We start from the raw sequence: 23,797 nt of genomic DNA, 5'->3' as shown, positions 1-23,797 counted from the left end.
AGTACTCTGTGGAAGTCGACCTAACAGGACCTAACTCTAATCACACAGAAAGGCTGGGTCCCATGTTTGAATTCTCTCTTTTTTCCTCTTTGCATCAGGCAGTTGCTGGGTATTGTCTAAATTGTATGCTAAATTTCGGGGCATTCCCCTTGCCAACAGCCTCTTTCTGTGAGGTCAGCAAGAGATTTTCTGATATTTGACATGTTAATATATTTGAAAACACTTTTTAAAAAGTATTGTATCAGTTACAAGTGTCTTCCTTCTTGAATATATTCTCAGTGTAAGATTCTGAGCTCTACAGTCCCCCCGTGCTCTTTTCCCACACAGAACTGCTGTGTTGCCATCTGGGAGTTGTTCAGGATAGTTACCCCCAAGAATAACACTTTTTTTGTGCTCTGGAGCTACTGTCAATTCATCATACAAAACCATGAAACAAGCCTCCACATCTGGAAATCAGCACCTTCCTTCTCATCTAGAGGACAGGGTAATACCTCTAATGGGCTACAGTGATGCAAGGCAGATTGGAGTGACACAACAGAGTTCAAAGAAATCAGCTTCCAACACCTGTGCCATGCACACAATGTGCTGGAAAGCATTCAACCTGAGCCTAATACCAGTGCCAGTTGCACAAGTATGGCACCTGCTCTGAATGTTTCTGCCAGGACATTTGAGCAGGAGCCAATACCTTTTTCCAAAAAAAGGTGTTAACCCAAGGGTTCATAGTCTAAATGCCTTCCAAGAAACAGAGAATAGATAGAGAATAAACATATGATTTTAAAAGTAGATCTACCAAGTGGAATGTCTATCATAAATCCTGTTTTCCTCACTCACATAATGTAGAAAGTCTCTATTGAACTGCTATGCTTCTGTGTTCGTAACTCTGCTAGAAAGTGAGGGAATTTAGTCTTCATCTGTGTAAAGGTGACTGGAGATAATGGAACAGGTTGTAATAAATTTCTTTCTTTAATTAATGCCTCTGAATCTCAGAAAGGGGAAGTCTGCTCTGTAATTAGATATGTGTTAAGCTTTTCTCTACATCAGTCAAGCTCTCCACTGCAAAGAAGCAGATCTCATGCTAGTCTCAGAAAGAACAGGGTTTGTTTTTGTACAAATATACCTGCATCTAATGAATATCATTTATTACTGAGCCTGTGATGCAGTTCGAAGCATACTCCCTAACACATAATTTTTTTTTCAAAGCATCAAAAGCTAACCAAGCATCGTGGCTGTTCTAAAGCAGTTCATAACACCAAAACAGATCAACAGTTCCATATTTTAACAATGGGAATGCATGGCTGCCCAGTTTAGTCAGAAATATTTTATCTTTTTAGCCAGCATATTCCTCAAATGTAGCTCCTCTTCCCCTCCAAGCCCACACATTTTCTGAGGAGCCTGATGACTAAACAGAAGATTTTTCTGAGTTACATCTTGAATTGATGGGAGTAAATGCACTCAATATACTTACTCAGGTAAGTTAATGTACTGAAGATAAAAGACTAACGTGTTCTCAGTAGACACCGATCAACGAGAACTTAGCCTAGCTGAGCAACTGCTTCAACACATCCACAGAGCTTCCTCCTCCACCTTGTTAGAACATTTCTTCTGCTACTACTTCTTCACTAGTGTCCTTAAGGCAGGTTTGCTTGTCCACTACTAAGCGAACACTATTGTTCTGACAAGAATCAGACACTTTTGAAGTGATTCATTTTCAACCCCTTAAACTCAAATTATCTCTATAATAAACAATGGACAGGGAAACCTGTAGTTAACCAGAACCAACTCAGCTTTCTAACACAGACCTTCACATGTCTACTGTCAGAGGTTCTTTTTTGACAGCAGCAGTAGCACTGTGCAATTTTTCCTGTGACATCCATGGTGTCGCTCTAGATGTTCTCAGATTAAATGACAAGCATGGAACCTATTCTACCCACTTTGGTTTGGGCCTCTGGAGGTTATTTTTAAACTACAGCAATAGGTCAGACATTCTTATAAAAAATCAAGGTTAAAAGCTGAGAATATGGCCTGTTGCACTTTGCAAATAAAAAAGGCCTAACTCCACCTCTTGGTAATAAACTGCATATGTAAGTGCTAAGTATCATTTGCTATTAATAATTTAATATTATTATGTTATTTAATAACAGCATAAGCCTGGCCAGGAAAGGAGGCAGCATGTCCCACCACTTTCTTAAGTGAACAAGTTCCTTCCTCTGCATAAGTATTCCGGCACAGAGGTGCTTTATGTCAGATGAACTGTCCAGCCCACCTCTAGTTTTTGAAAGGGAAGGAAGCTTCCAGCTAAAGGAAAGAGCAGTCTTAAATATCAGATACACAATGGTGGAGACCATAATGGCATCTAAAAGCATTTCCAGTAATACAGACTAATCTTTATTGCTTTCTGTATGCTTGTTAATTACATTAATCACAATGAACTTTAATATTATTATCTACTAATAATCTTATACTGATACCAACGTGGATGAAATATATAACACTCTGAGAACGCCATGCTTGGCTGCATGAAGAACAAATGGAATGCATTTTTTTCATTACAGTTTCTGTTGTATTTTCTTCCTATAGCCTGGGTAAAGTCAATCATGTATTGCCACGAAAAGAAATCCATAACTCATACTGTTCTGAGGTCAGCATTTCCTATTTTGGGAAAGGAAAAGTTCACTTAAGCATAGACATGGAGGTTGTTATATAGCTCTGGTAAAACCATAGCATAGTCAGAGATTTACATACTTAGGCTAAAAAAAACCATTACAGATAATAATATCAACTGCATAGAAAGAATTTGAATATGAAGATTAATTTATCATCCATTGCCAAGCAACAATTAATACTGGAGTGTTGAAGAAGGTTAATTCATGAAATGGCTAGTGCCAATGTAAATTCTTAATACTGTTTTATATCAAAGTACTTATATTTGTCATCAGCAGGGAAGACTGACTGAAGGCTACCCAAAATTAGAATTGCTAGGAAGTCCATCGGGTAAAAAACACTACAGAAGAGAAATGGCATTGACAGGGATGGGAAAAGGACTCCTGTAACACCTTGATAAAGAGGAAAAGCCAATTCTGTGATAAGGAACTCATACATAAAACAGGCTACATTGGTTGTTTTGCCACTGGCTTTCTGTCTGAGTTTGGTATAGATCAAATTTACATTAAAGCTCCCAAAACGACCTCTATATTAGCCAACCAATATGCAAGTAGTTGCCAATCAACCAATTTCCTTCCATAGCTAATAGGTTGTGCTATGGACAACTAATGTCCAGCTCTGAAAATGTGTATCCCTTTTACATTGTCCTAGACAGTTAGGTAGCCCCAGGACCGCAAGACAGTCATTGCCTCCTGACCTCTCCACCTGATTTTTGCTACTTCACAACTTTCCAGTCATTCATCATAGCTGTCAAAACTTCCTTCTGTAAAAGACCTTGAATGAACATCCACACTCTCTGGGGCAGCATGACAGAAGGTCTCAGGAAACAGTACTGCCCGAGGGGAGGACATAGATGCCAAGTTATGACCAGCAGGCAGCAATGGGAAGCAGAGTGGGCCAGAATACTTGACTGAGGTTGTGAAACCCAAGACATCACCTCCACCCTGCTTGTGCCTGTCTTTCTGGTCTCAGTATAGCAGGAATAAATGAAATACTCACTACTTCCCTTATAAAAATGTGTGAGATCACCAAGAGCAGTCAGCACTCAGGATCCAGACATGGAGGACGCACTTGGCTTCCCTATTCTTTAGAGGCAAAGCACATGCAGATAGCACAGACCCAAGAACCCTGACAGAACCTTTTCTCAGCAGTATCCGGGCCACAAAAGTTTGTTCTTCCTCCACTGTGCACTGTTTAGTCAGGGACAGATGAACACAAACCTTGTCCAGAAGACTAGCCCTGAAACAGATGCTATGATAAATAGGGGTGCAGGGGAAAACATGCAGCTGCCTTGACTATCAGGGTTACAGCACTGAAAGATTCAATCATGGAAAAGTATTCCAGGCATCTTAGCACACACCAAGAACACTTGAGACAATATTAAAACAGATTGTTGTGCTGAGACAGAGCTTTCTCAGACAGAATAGCACCCTTTCCATTTTCCTGAATTCATTTCCTCACTTCTCCCATGCACACACATTCTGAAGCCAATGATGGCTGTGGACTCCTAATCACCAGTGACGGCCAGCTGGATGACAGTCTTTCACACCACTGCAGATCTGCCCTTCTCAATGTGCATCTATGATATCTGCTAACCCCAAATTTTTATTAATGAAAAGAAATATTCTTAAGAAAGAGTGCCTTTTTTCTGATTATACAGAAAATTCTTTTTTTCTGGTCCTAAAGAAGCAACTATCTGATTTATCAAGAGATTTCTACCAGTAATCCATACAAAGAGCTGTCACACAGCTCTGTCTATAATTTGCAGCACTATTTTCCTCATGAAAAATTATTTTGCACTCTCATCCCTTTATTTTCTTTTAAGTTTAGGGTAATGTCATATGGGAAACCCTTTCATTTTTCAGTCCCATTATATCTCAGCGTGGGTCCCAGGAAAAAGAATTTATCACATGACAATGAGAAGGAGAGAAGGACACTAACCTAATCAAGGTTGAGTCTTTAGCAGTCTCCATAAATACCCATGGTTCTGCAGAGCAGGAGCCAGGCCACTCTCATTCAAGGTTTACAGGAAGCCCCCATGCCTAACCAAAACCCAGCAACCAACCCCAATGAGCCAACCAGCCACAGCATCAAGCTCTAGCAATCTTACACCTGACTAAAGAGAGCAGTGAGAGGAGGTAAAAGCCTGAGCTGCCAAAGCATGGAGGAGATAGCTCAGACAAGCCCCAGAGACTTACAATGAGGAAGAAGAAGCTAGAAATTCAAAGGAAACAGCCAGATAAAGTCACTGGCATAGAGAAAGCATCCATTGGAAACAATGGAAGCTAAAGGGTGGGACAGATCTCTGCAACACTACCATCACTTCAGGCAGTACCATGCCCAGTCTGTTACGGCAGGCAATTTATCACCAGCAAGATAGCAAATGTGTCCCCTAGCATCAGAGATACTGGATGCCCAGAGAAACTAGTGTTAAATTCCAGAATAAATCATGACACAAAAATTCCCTACCCCAAACCTCCTAGATGGGAGGGTAGAAGAATCTCTCACAGGAGGGTTTGACCACAGCAGGATTGCCAGGAAACAATGTCAACATGCATGCTGGAAGTGTGATCCCAGGTTATACCAGCAAAATTGTACTTGTTACTGGTCAAAAAACCTACCACATATAAACAAAATAAAACACGTCAGTCAATAGCTTTGTAGACACATGGCTTACTGCCACCACAATATCATGATCTGGAGATCATACCTATTCAAACTGCCGAAGCCATTCAAGAAGAAGTCTCCTGCATAAAACACAGCAGCATAGCTAATTATAGGTTGGATGTAACTAGTCATCTTTAGCTCTCCAAGGGGTAACAAATAGATTTAGAAGACATTCAACGTGCATTCCAGAACTTTTTCCAGATTTCTCAAAAACAAGATTTTTTTGGTCCAGCTTTTGCCAGAAAAGGCAAAACTTTCTGAAAAATAAATACAAAAAATAATAATCATTACAAATAAGAAATCCACATACTTTTGACCAACATTAGGAAAAAAATTTAATGCTGGTTGTTTCTCCAGGATACAAGCATTTATACAAGATCCTTAAAAAGAGTTGATCTCTCTTCTAACTGGCCTTTCTTCCCTCCTTTGACAAAGTGTTTAGTAGTTTGTGTTGTAACAAAGAATATAAATGTAATAATAGCAGAGCTCTAAGTGGCTGCATTTTTCACAAGCAGACCCAAATTAAAATGTAACAGCAACACTGGGAAGGACAAGGTGCCAAAACTGGAAAGGAAAATTCCACTGAAGACAATGGAGCTGATTCTGCATCTACTTAATAGCAAAGTCGATCAAGAGTAATTGACGCTGAATTCAGAGAAGTTACACAAGTGGAGGAAAGGGAATGGAGAAGGAGATGGAACAACTGCTTTCAAAATTCCAGGCTATAAAAGATATCAAAAGCAAAAAAAAAAAAAAAAAATCCTTACTGACTTTCTATTGTGTTCACATTTGGGAAACAATTTCATTTATTTCCTTAAGACCTTTAAATTGTAGAAGCTTCTTAAAGACAAAATACTTGGTTGAGTGTGTTACAGGTACAGCAGCTAACAGAGCAGCCAGTAAGACACAGTCGCAGTGAAACAGTGAAGTGTATCCACTGATAGAAGGACAATAATGAGAGGAAGAAGGTGCTGGCTTTTCACTTTTTTTTTTTTCTCATTCTCTTGCTCCTTTTCCTGTATCTCCTTTTTGTGACAAAGAACAAAACCTCCAAAATGGAGAATATTGTGCTGAATAAAATTAGGTTTGAGTTCATTTTAATTGAGCCTTGGGAAGTCATTACACAGAGCCTAAGATCGGCTTTGAGACTTTTGCTCTCCTCCTCTAGGCCTCCATCTCCTGAGAACCCTACCCTCAGTTTCAACCTCTTCAACACTTTCCATCAGCATAGCTGTGTTTGTGGGTCATGGAAAGTTTATATACAATGCTCGCCAAAGACTACTGGCAACCTAAAACTTTCTGCTGAGTATTTCACACACACATTTGTAGAGCTCATCAAGCTTCAAGAGCTGTCCCTTGGCTATACTGTACTCACAGCTCACAGTCCTGGCCTGCATTAGCACATCTAATGTATAAAATACTTCTTCCTGTCCCAAACCCTGTATTTCAGCAGAGAGGCTATCAGTACTGTATCTGCATTTCTTTGCCAGTGAATCATGAAGGGTACACAAGGACATCTGTAATGACAGAGAACAGAATCTCAATATTTTTTCACTCGTGGTGCTGCTGCTTCTCTATGTCTGCTGCTCTGCCTACCTATCAGCACCTGATATTCCTGCCTTGTCCTCACTGCTATGCTGCTCTGACTACACAAAGAACTGACAACATTTTACAGTTAACAAAACAGCGGCATTCTCATTAAGCATGCCTGTAATTCACAGAAATAGTTCTCTGAGCTCCTATATATGTCTGATGCTACTGCCACAGTGTTTATAGTTCATGATTCAACTTTGTTTTTCAGAACTCAAATATTTCCACAGTATTAGAATGTCCAAACACAAATGTCATCTCAGTTTGCTCAATACACATTCTTATTCAGGTTTTCCTCAAAACGATTCCAAACCAATCACAAGTGTTTCAGAGAGAACTGTGTCATCTGGGTCATCTGCACTCTATCAGTGATCCAGCAGAAGCAGAGCAGAATGACAGAACACTCTGCTCAGCCCAAAACGTGAACTAGACCAGAACCAAGTAACAGCTGACATGGCCACCCAGAAATACAGTGAGAACAGTCAGAGCCAAAACTTCATCTGCACAGCCTCTGAACACCAAAAAAATCTGTTTTCATTTGGGTTCTGGTAGAGGATTTTTTAAATGTATCAGCAGGACTATGTTCTTTCTCAGTCATCTGTGTGACAGTCTCACAAAAATGATATAACATTAGAGATTGTTCTCGTTATCCCAGTAAAGTTATGGAGCCTTCCTTAGAAAAAAAGCTGGGTGGGGAAGGAGGAAGCCTGTGTTTGAAACTGAAGGAAGGAAAGAACGTAGCATTCTCAGTTCTTCACTGTAAATTAATTTTATTGCACCTAAATCAAGATGTCAGCACATACTTTATTTTCAGTTATTTTATATACTGTATATTACACAGCTGTGATTTCATGTTGCATTTCAAAAACATATTCCCATAAAATGTATTTTTAAATAGCAAAAAATGTCACAATTTGTTCACCTGAAGAAATGGGCAAAAGCAATGATCCAATAACTTTCCAAACCATTCTTGTATACAAATTGCTGTACCAGTGGTATAATTCCCCTGGATTTTGTCTGTAACAGAAAGCAATAATATAAATTTCAGAAAGAAATCCAAGAAACCCTGAATTCTTCCAGGATAGACTAAGGGGAGTTTCTTCCTTCCTGTCAAATAGATATGTCCTAGAATATGAAAACAACCTTTTTCTAATATGTCCTATTTTTATATATGTTACTTTTGAAAATGGCTGTTGCACTGTTATTGTTTTTTAGAGAGGTCTTGAAAACCTTGATCTCTTGTGATTATAAATTTCCACAAGACAACCATGCATTATCATAAACGGGACCATAAGTACATGCACATGGCCTTTTGTGAAAGAAGAGATAATTGTGAGATGTTGTGAGATTTCATTGTCACTGTATTTTAAAAACCTGTATATCTCAATCATTTCTTCACTACTTATAGGATGCTATTAAGCCTATATATGTACTGTACCATTAGAATAAGCAACTATATTAATTCTACATTTTTTTCAGTAAAAAACACGAAAACTGTGTATATAGATGCAAATATAGGCATGTGGAGGCTAGCTGTTTAAGCCTGAAATTTAGTAGCTAGTACATTCACACTATTTTTATTATTAATGTACGAGAGAATGGTAGTGTATGTGACTGACTGACAAGTCATTAAATTTATGTTTACACTACAGAATATGGCAGGTTTGGGTAATTATGGTATCACATCAGACACCACTCTTTTAAGAAGTACTATAGTATATATTTTCATGGCAAGGTCAGCAATTTGCATTTAGAGAGCTTCTAAGTTAGGTGCTACTGAGGTTTTCCTTTTAACTTCTGGGGTGCTGCTGGACACTGCAGGTGCTTTACGACCCGCTCTCACCCTTCTGTGGAGCTACCAGGCATTGCAGGGCACGGTGACAGTCCACTGGCCCCAGAAGAATCATTCACAGAACAAAGGCAGATGCAATGGGGGAAGCACTAAAGGAGCTTGTGGAATGCCTACTTTAAAACTTCCTTTCAGGTAAAGGATTGTGACATAATGTGTTTAACCACATGTCTGACTTTATTTTTGAAAAATACTTTAAAATAATCCTCTGCTAAATGAAATGTGAACCTTAACAATTCAGACAAATTCTGAAGCCAGTGCTACTCACAGATGAACGTTACATCTGAAAGCAGAAAAAGGCTCTCCATCCTATAATCACTCCCTGATCTTGCTAAAATGTGTTTCTGTAACATCTCAGTACAAAACAGGTAGCACTTAAGTTCTGCAGCACGTTTCAAGGACTTCTGCTTTTTACCCATGCCAAAGGTAACACTTCTGGAAACCAAAAGTTTTGACAGACATACATTTAATGTAATGTTTATATTATGCAATGGCTAGATAAAGTTTATTAGAACTACGCCTGATGCTCCAAAAGAATGCCACTGCACGATGTAACTGCCTTCCTGCTCATCCCGGTACCTCACTGGTTGCCTTGGCAACATCCTCCCAGGTATTTGTAAGGTCACAAAAAGAAGAGCTAACCCTCTTACTCCCAGAATAACTAATGCAGCTCTCTTACTGGCTTGATGTAAATAGTCTCAGGTGACAGCAAACTGTACATATAGTCAATTACAACTGCTCAAAGGAAATGATTTGTTGTAAGAGCCACTGTTCAACCTCGGTGACATCAATGTTTCTATGGCAACAGTTGCCTCTTGCACTGCTTAGAATTGAGTATTGATCAGACCAGGGCCAGTGCTATTTCAGAGACTTGCTACTTTTCTGTGTGGCAATTTACAATAGGAACTCATAACATCACTGTATATTTCAAGCCCCAAGGAACCAATTTAGCAGACAGTTACAGTAGAATATTAGCAGAGGTCAATAATGGAAGTCTGATTATAGTCCTAGGACAATTATTCAATGCTTTTGTTGTCTGCCCTTTCAGCATTCCACCAGCTATTAAAATTTTCAAATAATAATATTCATCCCTGAAGAAAGGACTGAATTCATTCATCTTCCATTTTAAACTTTATTTTTCATTGTTATGTTATCTATCAATAAAAATATTCGGCTATATTAGCCAAGCTCTGACCTCTCAGAAGTAAACAACTATTGATCAAGAAGTGGAGCTCTGATGGCATACGAGAGAGTTCCCATTAATGGTCTCATTGGTCCAGCAGATAAGGTGATTCTTCCAGGAGAGCAGACGGCGTAGAAGTAGCAAATGGCATGGGGTCATTTCTAGTGGTGAGCACGAAGGCTCACAGAGGTTGGAGCAGCTGCATGATGGGCTCCGCATCCAGTTCTGTCCATAGCAAAACCAAAGGCTGTGGAAAATGTGAATGTTCTGGAGATGGCACTAAGAAGCACTGTAAAGCTCTTTCACACAACTCCTGCACTGGGGTCCTTTCATGTCCCTAGAAGAGTTTTCATGTCACCCCTACTCTCCTTTAGGAAAGAAGATATAGCAAGTTTTTGTGTGGCAAAAATGGTGAATCTCTGGATTAATTAAGAATTTATGATGAATAATAGCGCTGAAAATGTCAAGAGAATCCTGTTACTTTGAGAATGTTTCTGCATTCTTTGCAAAGGTTGCAGACTGAAGAGAGTATTTACTTCTTAATTTTAAAAACATCACATACAATACCTAATGATTTGTCACTACTTTTACTCCTAGAGTAATTTACCTTTATGCTCGAAACAGGGAAATGAAAGAAAACAATAATAAAAAATCCACTTTATTTGATTTGTCTAACTGTATCAATTCACAGTTATTTGCAGAATTAGAGCTATCTGTTAACATGAGGCACTTTGAAAAATATTGTATACTTCCAGCTATTTGTAAAATGAGATCTTTAAGAGGAGTAAAGTTTGTCTCCTGATCTTCCATCTAATTTAGTAGGTCAAACTAGAGATTTTAGTTCAGGCCCTTCTACATGTAAATTGTACCTCAGATGCACACACATTTTCATTCTAATCAATAGGAGTCAGACATATCAAAAGAGGAAATTATCCCGTTATTGAGTCTTCTTCTCCCAAGTAGGTTTATATAACTCCTACACAGAGGTAATGCAGTTAATTACATTCATCTTCTACTACATCAGTGGGAAAACAGGATTCAACCATCAGGGATGTTAAGTAGACAAATTCACTGGGAACTGAAAAAATTCCTTTTCTCTCTTCCAAAAAAGATGGGGAAACTTCTGAGCTTAGTACAACCCAAATGAAAAAGCTTGGGGGGGGGGCGGGGCGGGGAAGAGAAAATGGACAGATCATTTAGTAAGTAAGTAAGTAAGTAGAAAGTATAAGTAGTAAGTATAAGTAGTAAGATTCTCTGTTTGTCTCCCTTCTCATTGAACTTCTTTGCCATTGTCTCCCCAAAAAGTGTCAAAAAGATCAGGCTGGAATGTCACCAGGATACTCAGGACAGCTTCCCCATCTTTTTTTCATTAGATTCAGGGTGTGTTATTTCCTGTCTATTTCAACGTCTAGCCAAGACTGGGGCCTGGATGAAACTGGTTGGCTGATATACAATCCAGAAAAGGGAGATGCTGTACCGGAACAAGCAAACTAAAAGGAGGTGAAACACATGTAACTACCTTATCAGCTGAGGATTGGTTGCAGCAGCCTAAAAGCTTTTAGGGAATCCTCTCTTTCTATCAAAGAGAAGAAAAAAAAAATTAAAAAAGTCACAAGTGCCTTTCAAGTCTAGGCTTGATCTAGGATAATGGGAACTTTCCACTTTCCATAGCAGATGCATAAGTCATTCAGGTTCCTGTTTGATCAATAACAGTCATATAAGTTGTACAAAAGTGACCAAGGACACTCTAGAAAAAAAAATGTGGTTAATAAAATGGAGAAATGTTTTGTTCCTGATTATAGTGCAGAAAGCATGGTTTAATTACTGCCTTGCTGTTTTCTAAAAAAGCAATATAAACCAAAACTTTGGGGTTTGATTTGTAAAAAGGGTAGCTCTCCTACAGTTTGGCATCTTTTTCTATGATGGGCTATGGCAGCTAAAAACTTCTTCAGTGACGAAATATGTTGGCCATTATATGGTGGAAAGAAAATTAAGCAGAAGCAACGACCCAGCAAAGTTTCCATTATCATTTTCGTGGACTGTTGTGAGGTTTCACTCTGGTTTCTCTTGCAAATTTGAAATGCATAAGTTGTACCATTCACTGCTGTGTTAAAGTGGTTGAAATTACAGTGGGTCCATACTAAAAATAGAAAATAGGATAGACTGAAAAAAAATCAAGAGAAAAAAAGCAAACTCTGACACTATTCTAGGGTTAATGCCAGCATATCTAGGCTGTTTTAGGTTACTGTTCCATGGAGGCACAGTCCTCTTGGCGTCTTGAGCTGGTCCTTGAAACAATGAAGAAGTTGACTTCAGTGAATGCAGAGACAGACTTTTAAAGCAGTTCTGTGGTTCTGATCAATAAGTACATGGTTTATGTTCCTGACTACAGTATCTTGATTTAGAGAGCTCTCTTGTAGCCTAAGACATAGTATTACTGTATTGGGATGAGCTACAGTGAGACAACATGGAGACCATGATTTCACGGAGACCATGATACCTATCATTTTTCACCTCAGTCTGCAGGTAAAAGTATAATACCTCATACCTTTTATCTTTCTGTATTTCACTGTGCAGTCAGCAGTCCTTTCTTTTCGCCAAAACCTACTTGACATATATTGTAAAATGTGAAAAAGCAGTAAGTCTTTCACGTTGCAGAAATACAACCACAACAAGCCCAGCCTTTAAGTGAGCCAATCATCCAGCTGGAAGATACAAGCTGTCAGAAGTGCTTGATACAGGCTGCCTTTCAATGTTTTTGAATTTCACTGTGAGTTGACGTAACATAATAACCATCAATAGCAGCACTAGAAACTACTCTTGGTGCACTTCCACAGTAATTGAACTGCCCGTATGCTAATAGTCTAATATACTCAGCATTCAGCCTTGTTTACCAACTAGAAACAAATGGTTATCCACTGAAAACCAGTTCTGAATTCACATTAGAAAGAGGGGAACCATAACAACTCACAGTAGTTACCACTAAGGAAGGATACATTTTCCACTTGAATGGCCATGCAAGAAGAGCAGCCAATCCTCTACTGTTTTATAAGAAAGAAGACTCTCTTTACTCTGCATTTCAAACCAGTGTTACAGAGATGGATTTTTACCCTTCCAGCCTAAGCAACACCAGTTCTATTCTTCTCACCTCTGACCTGCAGCTTAGATAAAGAGAAGTTAAAGCCTGAGAAGAAAACGAGGTTGTAAATGGCTTTTATATCTTTGCTGCAGGTATCAGAAAGGAAACATCCTCAAAACCAGTCTTCCCTCACCAACAGAATCAGAAGTTATCTTTGAAATATATTCCTAAACTTCAGCTTACAAAAAGTGAATAAGCAGTGTAAAAGGGAGCTTACATACCCAACTGTCAAGAAATATGAAACGGGATCTTAGATGCTTACTTGTTAATAACAGACGTATTGTATAATTGTATGTTGAATTTCTACTGAAAGCTCAAAATATGCTAGCTCACTTGCAATTAAATGCTTATCACAGTATAAGGAAGTATAGAAACTTTTGTACCAGACATTTAAATATTGTGCTTTAAAATGCTTGTGTATCAAAAAATATAAATTAAAAAAAAAAAAAAACATTTTGCCATTGCACCTCAGGAAAAGGGGAGAATCATGTTGAAACCTACCCAGTAAGAAGTACAGGATAAGCCTTCTCATGACAAAAGTGGTATAAAACTTCTCATTTGGAATAACACCATTACAGAATTGCCTTAATGGACAAGAAAGCTGTTTCTCCATCTATAACTAGAAAGAGTAATAACTTAAAGATGAAAAATTATAGGGATATACCATGTGTTTGATTTCAAACATACTGTGTTTGTTACAAGCCCCACAGAAGTAAGTGCTACTTTCAAGACCATGCAGGTTCCGTAATATAAGGAGCTCCTAAAGGACTGGCAATGTGAAGACGTTGAGAAAATACCAGAAAGGAAGTCAGAAAAATCTCCCCATGTGGTGGTTTTGTTTTGATTTGGTTTGTTTTTTTTCCTTAATGTTGAATTGGGCAATTGGTTAAGTACTGTCAAGTAGTTTTTTGGGTCTTCCAGACAACTTGTTTATTTTGATTGAGGTATTTGTTAAAATTAAAATCAAAAACTGAGCAAGCTTTAATATTCTAAAAATCCACATTCCTATATTTCTCACTCAGGCTTTGCTAACTTAGGTTAACACCCAGCCCACATATTTCAAGGTCAGAAGGGACCCCTGCGGTCATCTAGTCTGAAGTGCTGCAAAAAACAGACCGTAGAATTTCACCCAGCAATTCCAGTGTCTAGCCAAGTAATTTGTGGCTGAACTAAAGCATATCTTTCGAAAAGTTAGCCAGCAAGCTCTTAAGCACTTGTGAAACTTCATTTGCCTCAGTACGTTTGTTCAGCTCACTTGAATAGATGGAATTGTTTAGGCTTAGAGTGTTCAGGGTCAAAACGCCAAGCAAACAAAACTCAGCTGCCAAAACCCCTGAAGTTTTCCATTATTAGTGAGGGAATGCATTGTTTTGATTGACAGAGCTCTGGGCTATTCCTGCAAGATATAAGTTCTCTTGAATTTGATAGGATCTGGAATATTTAGACCTTAAAAATATCTATCCCAGCAATGGCAAAAATCCTTTGGCTGACCTCACAGGCAAAGGCGTGCACACACAGATCATAATTTCCATAGATTTTGGAAAGAGTAGACACTTGCCAGCCTCCAAAAAGTATTTCTGAAAGTGAAAGAAAAAAAAAAAAAAAGAAAAAAAGAAAGAGGGAAAAATGAAGAATACTCAACACATCTATCTTTGGATATACATATACAGCTTTCAGAAAAATGAAGGGAAATCTCATCTACCTGTTTAAGTCATCATCCAACCCATTTGCACAGACTGAAACAACTTTATTTTATTCTGATTATTTAACTGTGTTCTCAAACTCCTATTGAAGAGGAAGAATCAAGCTACCAAATAGGTTATATGTCAGACAAACACTTCATAATTTAAGTACAGTCCTAACTAGGTCTTTGGTATAAGCTCAGGTCTGAGTGTAATGGAGCTTCATTTCAATAAGTCAGGCCCTTAATTTTGTAGAAGAGTTTTCACAATAAACATGTAATCTTTTCCTGAAAGGCAAAATGAGGCCAATTTCCTTATGGAAAGAGTAGCAGTGAAAGCACCATCAGTAGAAAGACCAAGTACAGTAATTAGTCAAAAGACACAGGTTGTTTTTCTAAACTTGCTACCCATGTGGAAAATCTTTTCCCTTTCTCCATGTCCATTTCCAAGGTTTGTTCTGGAAATCTAATTAAAGTTGCAAGCCTAATTAAAGCTGTAAGCTTTCCAGAGCAAAGCCTATATTTGCTGTGATTATGCTTGCATGACATACTGGTAAGTACTAGCACAAGCATTTTAATGTTGCTCGTTGTTATGTGTTGTAAAAGCAAGTCAGACAAGAACAAAAGTAAGACAGAAGGCAGCAAAAGCTTCTGAAATAAGGTAACTTGAAATACCTTAGGAAAAATACCTATATTTCCTTAGGGAAATACCTTGAGGAAAAAGAAAACTCAGATGATAAGAGCAATAGAAAAGAGTGAAGGAAGGAGAAAAAGATGGAAAAATGGGATGTTGAAGTAGGCATGACAAACACTGAATGGAGATTAAAAAATAAAACCAACAAAACTAAGTCTGAAGTCAAAAGCCAGAACACTATTTCTTGATGGTGGTCATTTGCAGTGTGTTGCATCACCATGCCACAGGAGTAAAATGGATATAGCTTGAGCTAAAGCTTTGAAGACAGTGCTTGGCTTGCCAGTATGGAGCCTGCCTTCACCTTTATTACTGAAGGAAGATGTTTTTATTTGCCTAGTGCAATGCACTACATCCATAAATTCCACCCACTCAGCAAGTCAAACTAATGCTAACCTACAAAATACATTAGGTATGGGTTTAAATCAGTCACTTTTTAAGATATAGTGCAACCTAGTTCCTCTCCAGGTTTGCAATATGTTCACCATTCAAAATACCTTACAAATACTCTTCAAGATGCACTGTTTGTTGAGGTGTCTCACCTCTGTCAGCAATGTAAAGATGTAAATACAAGAGCTAATTCATGTTCCATGATTACTACCTACAAAAGTGAGAGTTGCCAAAACAGCCCAGTGCCATGGGAAAATGCACCCAGCTGAAACTCATTACTTAGTCATGTAACAGTAAAACCTAGCACTTTCCATCAGCAGTTTGCACTGGGATTATGTGACTGTCTTATTTGACCTGAAATCTCTTCAGGTGATAGAAGCAGGAGAAAAGCTGATGAATTCTGTGTGAATCTTTAATGGTGTATGGCAAAATTAAGGTCTACTTAATGGAGATGTGCAAATTTTCTCCACTTATCAAATTGTCATATTTTACATAATGTTAAGCATTGTGTGCATAATCAATTATGCATTATAATGTGTATGTATCAGTTATCAAAAATAATTTCAAAGTGATTCTTGTAGTTGCAGAGCTAAACCTACTAAAATCATTTTAGATGAGAAAGGGGTGGGAAAGACAAAAGGGGAAAAAAAATAGTAGGGAAAACTCAAAATACAATTTCTCTAGAGGGAATGCAGGATGTAGATACATTTCTACAGAATGTGCCACTCCTTTGTCAATATTTACCCAGCAAGTGGAATGATAATGTGCAGTCATTATTAAATTCAGCCTTCTAGAAGAATAGTTTCTGGCTCTTGATATGGTTGCTCTGTGTAAATTATGCCAGGGATTATGCTTGGATTGTGCCACTGGCATAGTTATTTCAGATCTATGTCTTGTTTCCAGATGGTTCATCTGTTTGTTTCTTTAATATATTCAAGATTCATTGTGTTTGCCACAAATTTACACATTTTTATTGTTGGTTAGCTAGATAAATCTGATTTTAGACAAAGGATAAAAAGCTAACATCTGTAGTTTTTCATGCTAATGCTAACTTAAAAATTTCCCTAAACAGTGAAAGCACAATAAAGTTTTTGAAAGATTAGCCAAACATTAGAGATTTTCTTGTTCATCAGACATTGTAGGAAGCAAAACAGATCTGCTCAGTTTTACCAAATGATTTCTTTTAGAGCAGGAAGCCAAGACATGCATGAAACTAGTCATAGCCTATATTATTCCTGCCAAGCTTCAGACTCTTGTTCCTATTCTAGAAATAAACAGTATCCACACAGCACAGTAGATTCATATAGTGGTCCCTTTTAAGCACTTCATGGCATTTTTTACTGCTTTTCCTCAAAAACAGCTACTGCTTTCATGGGCAGGGAAAAAAGTAATCAAAAGTAGGTCTCAACTCCAAAATGTTTTTTCAGGTTTTCATAGTGGAACTCCACTGTGTCACCTTCTTTTCCCCTTCTATTTTTCTGCACAGTTCTTATGAAACTACTCACAACAGATAGAAAAGGACACATTGTTTTTACAAGACCTTTGCATTTTTGTTATATAATTTTAGGTACAGGAGATTTTAAAGGCATCTACCAAAATAAGGATACCATTGTACTGGCTGCTGTCTCCACACAGCTTGTATTCCCAAAGTTCAGAGACTACTTAGGCAATTGAAGCAATGATTGCCATCACCTATTGACAGGTAAAAATGGGCATAGGAGGGTGACGTGCACAGGTCAAAAAAGGCTGTGGGAGACATTCAAATGGAGCATACATCTCCTGGGCTCCAGCCCAATGCAGCTTACTTTTTCTCAGAATGGAAAAAAGCAAAGGAATGGGGAGAAGTGTGAAATGTTAAGAGCTTTTTCCGATACACAGGGATATAATCAGTAAAAATGTTCTAAAAGATCAGACCTCTTATCTTTATGACTGTCACACATCACTGTCAAAAAGTGGATTGTAACTGTGTTAAAATTAGATGATAAATTCACAAAAGTGCCATATGATGGGTTATTACATAAATTTTCCAAGTATTGTAAATGGAATTGCTGTAACTTAGTACAGTTTGTTTGTTTTTTTTTTTAACCTTGTATTTGATGTTTGGCCCTGTTGGAACTGCATTACAATTTCAGCATGTTGAGAAAAAAAATGTTATTTTATTGGCATTAGATTTTATAAACATGAAATGTGGATTAGGTGTAGTAATCAAATGTATCTGAACTCAATATTCACACTAAAAGTTAGTTTTCTAAATCCAAGGATTCAGAAGTTCTCAGTCAGGAGAGCCCCAAGAAATCATAAAATATTGGTGTAAATTTACTGATTTTTTAATTTTTTGCAGCATTTATGTTTTAGTACTTGCACTATAGAAAGCAAGGTCTAAAGGTATTGATATAGTAAATATGGAAGCAGTCACAGAATCAGAAGATCTAGGAATTTCAGAAAAGCACCAAGCATCATAAGCTGTTAACACAACATGAAAAATATGGAATGCGAACACATATTGAAAAATATAAAACAAAATAGATAAAAACACCCTGTTGCAGTTGATTATATAGCCAAAAGTTTTAGACACATTGGACAGAAAGATGAATTTTTTTATAATGTTATTATTCAGTAAAAAAGAAAAAAAAAAGACATAAGATTCATCTTTCCACTTGCCAAAGTCTGTTGACCTAGCATACAGTTGACTAGTATGTCTTATTTTTCCCCATCTTCTAAAGCAGTGACTAGAGCATAAGAACCAGGGACTTGGTTTGCCACTGAAATTCTGTATTCCTGGGCATTTGCAGAGCCTAGAAAATGGTCTTCAGAAAAAAAAAAACGTTCAGAAAACGCTCTTCAGAAGGGACAGGCAGCACAGAAGGGGTGGTGGTGTGGCTCTCTATATTAGAGAGTGTTTTGATGTTGTGGAACTTGAGGCTGGGACTGATAAGGTTGAGTCTCTGTGGGTTAGGATCAGCAGGAAGGCCAACAAGGCAAGCATCCTGGTGGGGGTCTGTTATAGACCGCCGAACCAGGATGAGGAGACGGATGAGGAGTTCTACAGGCAGCTGGCAGAAGTTGCAAAATCGTCAGCGCTTGTTCTCGTGGGGGACTTCAACTTCCCAGACATATCCTGGAAGCACAACACAGCCCAGAGAAAGCAGTCTAGGAGGTTTCTGGAGAGCGTGGAAGATAGCTTCCTGACACAGCTGGTTAGAGAGCCTACCAGGGGAGGTACCCCGCTAGACCTTCTGTTCACAGTGATGGACTGGTGGGAGATGTGGTGGTCAGGAGCTGTCTTGGGCAAAGTGACCACGAAATGGTAGAATTCTCTATTCTTGGCGAAGCCAGGAAGGGGACCAGTAAAACCGCTGTCTTGGACTTCCGGAGGGCTGACTATGAGCTGTTCAGGACACTGGTTGGCAGAGTCCCTTGGGAGGTGGTTCTGAAGGGCAGAGGAGTCCAGGAAGGCTGGGCACTCTTCAAGAAGGAAATTTTAATGGCTCAGGAGCGGTCTGTTCCCACGTGCCCAAAGACGAGCCGGCATGGAAGAAGACCGGCCTGGCTGAACAGAGAGTTGTGGTTCTAGCTTAGGAGAAAAAAGAGGGTTTATAATCTTTGGAAAAGAGGGCGGGCCACTCACGAGGACTATAAGGCTGTTGCGAGGCTGTGCAGGGACAAAATTAGAAGGGCCAAAGCTCATCTGGAGCTCAATCTGGCTACTGCTGTTAAAGATAACAAAAAATGTTTTTACAAATACATCAACACCAAAAGGAGGACTAAGGAGAATCTCCATCCTTTACTGGATGCTGGGGGAAACTTAGTTACAAAAGATGAGGAAAAGGCTGAGGTACTCAATGCCTTCTTTGCCTCAGCCTTTAGCAGCAAGACCAGTTGTTCTCTGGATACCTGGTACCCTGAACTGGTGGAAGGGGATGGGGAGCAGGATGTGGCTGCACTATCCACGAGGAAATGGTTGGCGACTTGCTACAGCACTTGGATGTACGCAAGTCAATGGGGCCGGATGGGATCCACCCAAGGGTAGAGAGAACTGGCAGAGGAGCTGGCCAAGCCGCTTTCCATCATTTATCGGCAGTCCTGCCTACCAGGGGAGGTCCCAGTCGACTGGCGGCTACCAAATGTGACGCCCATCTACAAGAAGGGTCGGAGGGTAGACCCGGGGAACTATAGGCCTGTTAGTTTGACGTCAGTGCCAGGGAAGCTCATGGAGCAGATTATCTTGAGTGTCATCACGCGACACTTACAGGGCAACTAGGCGATCAGGCCCAGTCAGCATGGGTTTATGAAGGGCAGGTCCTGCTTGACAAACCTGATCTCCTTCTATGACAAAGTGACACGCTTAGTGGATGAGGGAAAGGCTGTGGATGTGATCTACCTTGACTTCAGTAAGGCTTTTGACACCGTTTCCCACAACATTCTCCTCAAGAAACTGGCTGCTCGTGGCTTGGACTGGCGTACGCTTCGTTGGGTTAAAAACTGGCTGGATAGCCGGGCCCAAAGAGTTGTGGTGAATGGAATCAAATCCAGTTGGAGGCCGGTCACTAGTGGAGTCCCCCAGGGCTCAGTACTGGGGCCAGTCCTCTTCAATATCTTTATCGACGATCTGGATGAGGGGATTGAGGGCACCCTCAGTAAGTTTGCAGACGACACCAAGCTAGGTGCATGTGTCGATCTGCTCAAGGGTAGGAAGGCTCTCCAGGAGGATTTGGATAGGCTGGAGCGATGGGCTGAGGTCAACTGTATGAAGTTCAACAAGGCCAAGTGCCGGGTCCTACACCTGGGGCGTAACAACCCCAAGCAGAGCTACAGGCTGGGAGATGAGTGGTTGGAAAGCTGCCTGGCAGAGAAGGACCTGGGAGCACTGGTTGATAGTCGGCTGAATATGAGCCAGCAGTGTGCTCAGGTGGCCAAGAAGGCCAACAGCATCCTGGCTTGTATAAGAAGCAGCGTGGCCAGCAGGTCTAGGGAGGTGATTGGCCCCCTGTACTCGGCTCTGGTGAGGCCACACCTCGAGCACTGTGTTCAGTTTTGGGCCCCTTGCTACAAGAAGGACGTCAAGGTGCTCGAGAGAGTCCAGAGAAGGGCGACGAGGCTAGTGAGGGGTCTGGAGAACAAGTCTTACGAGGAGCGGCTGAGGGAGCTGGGATTGTTCAGCCTGGAGAAGAGGAGGCTCAGGGGCGACCTTATCGCTCTCTACAGGTACCTTAAAGGAGGCTGTAGCGAGGTAAGGGTTGGTCTATTCTCCCACGTGCCTGGTGACAGGACGAGGGGGAATGGGCTAAAGTTGTGCCAGGTGAGGTTTAGGTTGGATATTAGGAAGAATTTCTTTACTGAAAGGGTTGTTAGGCATTGGAATGGGCTGCCCAGGGCAGTGGTTGAGTCACCATCCCTGGAGGTCTTTAAGAGACGTTTAGATGTTGAGCTTAGTGATATGGTTTAGTGGAGGACTTGTTAGTGTTAGATCAGAGGTTGGACTGGGTGATCTTGGAGGTCTCTTCCAACCTGGATGATTCTGTGATTCTGTGATTCTGTGATTCTGTCTTTGACCAAGCTCACAGGAGCCTCCACAGATTTCTGTGAGCCTTCATTTCCAAGCAATTTTCTGCATACCGAAGCATGTTTAATACACAGATAAACCATTCTACTAGATATGTTTCCCCTCATAACTTTTCGAAACCCATTACCAACTGGTTGGTACCTAATGATCCAACCTCCCATTTAAAAGCAACTGCCCCCCCTCGGCACCAGCTGTCTGCCTCAGCAGCAAGCCCAGTGGCATGGGCTTCTTCTCACTGCTTTTACCAAAGTGCAAATGTACTTATGGGACTGGAAAGTCTGGTCAGCTGTGGGAGCAATCAAAGCGCTTGGGTAATTGCTCAGCCATTAACCAAGAGTATTTGCAAGTAGCAAAATTATCGTAATAAAACGTCCAAAACCTACTAGGAAAAGTCTCCTGTAGTAAATATTTTCTGGAAGATAAGTGTTGCTCTTCTCGTTAGTAGTCATTGGTTTTAGAGGTATATTTTGATTGTTTTGGAAGATTATTTTGGGGATTAGGGTTGGTGGGTTTTGTGTTTATACCTAGAATAAGAGGACTTTGAAGTGGAGTTTCAGAACAAGGTAACCCTGAGCTACTCTTTTCAGGTCAAGTGTTAAAAGTCTCCCCCTGGCTGAAGATTCATTGGAAATATATGCAAAGTTCCAATTTTGCTATTAATCCAGAAGGTAAAAACAAACAAACAAACAAAAAAAAAAAACCTTTCTTCAGTTGATCAAGAACCTATAGTTAAGTAACATATAAAGCCAGCTAGCTTTTTCTGCAAGTCCCCTATTTTTCCAAGTTATTAAATTTCAACCCTTCTGTTGGCAACACTCTAGAAAATAAGAAATAACTGTTAGCTTCTTGGAATCTCCATCTCCCAAGTCATACAAGTAGTAGCAAATGTTGGACAGGGCTGTTAAAATTTCTTTCATACTGCTATAAAACCCCTAGGTTTAATCGGCAGAGCCATGTCTTTGATGTTTTCATGTGGAGTAGTTCTGGAATTTCATAATCCTGACAGGTTTGTCAGATGCAACAAAGTCAAAAGCCACAGTCCAGCTGCTGGGGAGTGAACAGCTATACAAACAAGCTCAAGCAATGCTATTTCTCAGTCCATTAGTACTAGAAGCACCGTATTAAGCAAGGAAGCCATACACACAGACTGCTGTCAACTAAAATTCTTCAATCTCCCACACAGAAAATAAAATTATATGCATTTGCAGAATACTTGTGAAATCTGTGCAAACATCAGTAAACATATCTTTATTTTCCAACACTATTTTCAGGTCTGAAATAAGAAAATAAGAAAAAAATATCTTCAGCTTTTAAAAACTGCAAAAAATGCCTAGAGCTTGTTTATACATGCATATTATTAATCAGAGGCATCATTAGGGGTTGAATGTAAAATTGCACTTGCAATTATTTTGATAAAGTTTTGGGACAACGAATGGGAGGTTAAATCAAGCACTCAGTAAATAATTCAAGTCACAGAGTAAGCTTTGGACCCAGAACAATGTAAATGAAGCTCTTCCATTTCCCTGTCCTGGCCCTCAACCCCAGGAATCTTTACTGTGTTTATTACATTCTTTTTTTTTTTTTTTTTTTTTCTTTACAAAGCTTAAAAAAAAACACGAACAACTTCTGCTGCTCCAGAAGCATGCTGACTCTTCTCCAAACAGTACATTTGCAATTCATCAGTTAACATTCCGCATTAGATAATGAGCTATTAACACTATTCACCTGCACTGTGATGAAAATGATAGTCATTTGCCATTTGAATAAAGAAACGAAAGGGAGTCTACATATTGCTTTAAATATCTATCAGCTCACAGTGACATGTCACAGAAAGAAGGCTGGACAGATATTCAAAGAATGGTTGTTTAATGGGGAGAAATACTGTAAAATTGTTTATAGTGGAGCAGTAGGTTCTTATATAGGCAAAGTAAATTACAAACAGATTTCTCACTGACATTTTAAGACTTCATATTGGATCCTTATACACTGTTCAAAAATCAATTTTGCATGGAATTTATGTGAGCGCTCCATTATTAATGAAGCAGCAGTGGGCAACCCTGGCTGCACTCTTGCAACAGCAGCACCTGTCAGGAAGGATGCTACCACACGTAACCCACTGCTTTAATGGACTCAGCCCCCCATTGGTTGTGCTGTGACTCTGCCTGGGACTGGGCCCTTAGGCCACCTGTAATCAAAACAGTGTCAAAGGCTGGGGAGTGGGCAAGTTATTGGTAAGTCTCTGCAGGTCTTCACTTCATCTGGCGCAAAGTAATTTCACTCACACGGGCATTAAGTTCATCCACAAGCTTGTACAATTAAATTTAAACTGAAATTTTTGTAGAAACCAATTAGAAATAGGTATGAGAATTTTTTAAAAATGTGT

The sequence above is a fragment of the Cygnus olor genome, chromosome 6 (assembly GCF_009769625.2).
Source record: "Cygnus olor isolate bCygOlo1 chromosome 6, bCygOlo1.pri.v2, whole genome shotgun sequence".
Taxonomy (NCBI): Eukaryota; Metazoa; Chordata; class Aves; order Anseriformes; family Anatidae; genus Cygnus; species Cygnus olor.
Note: the sequence above shows the minus strand (reverse complement) of the source record.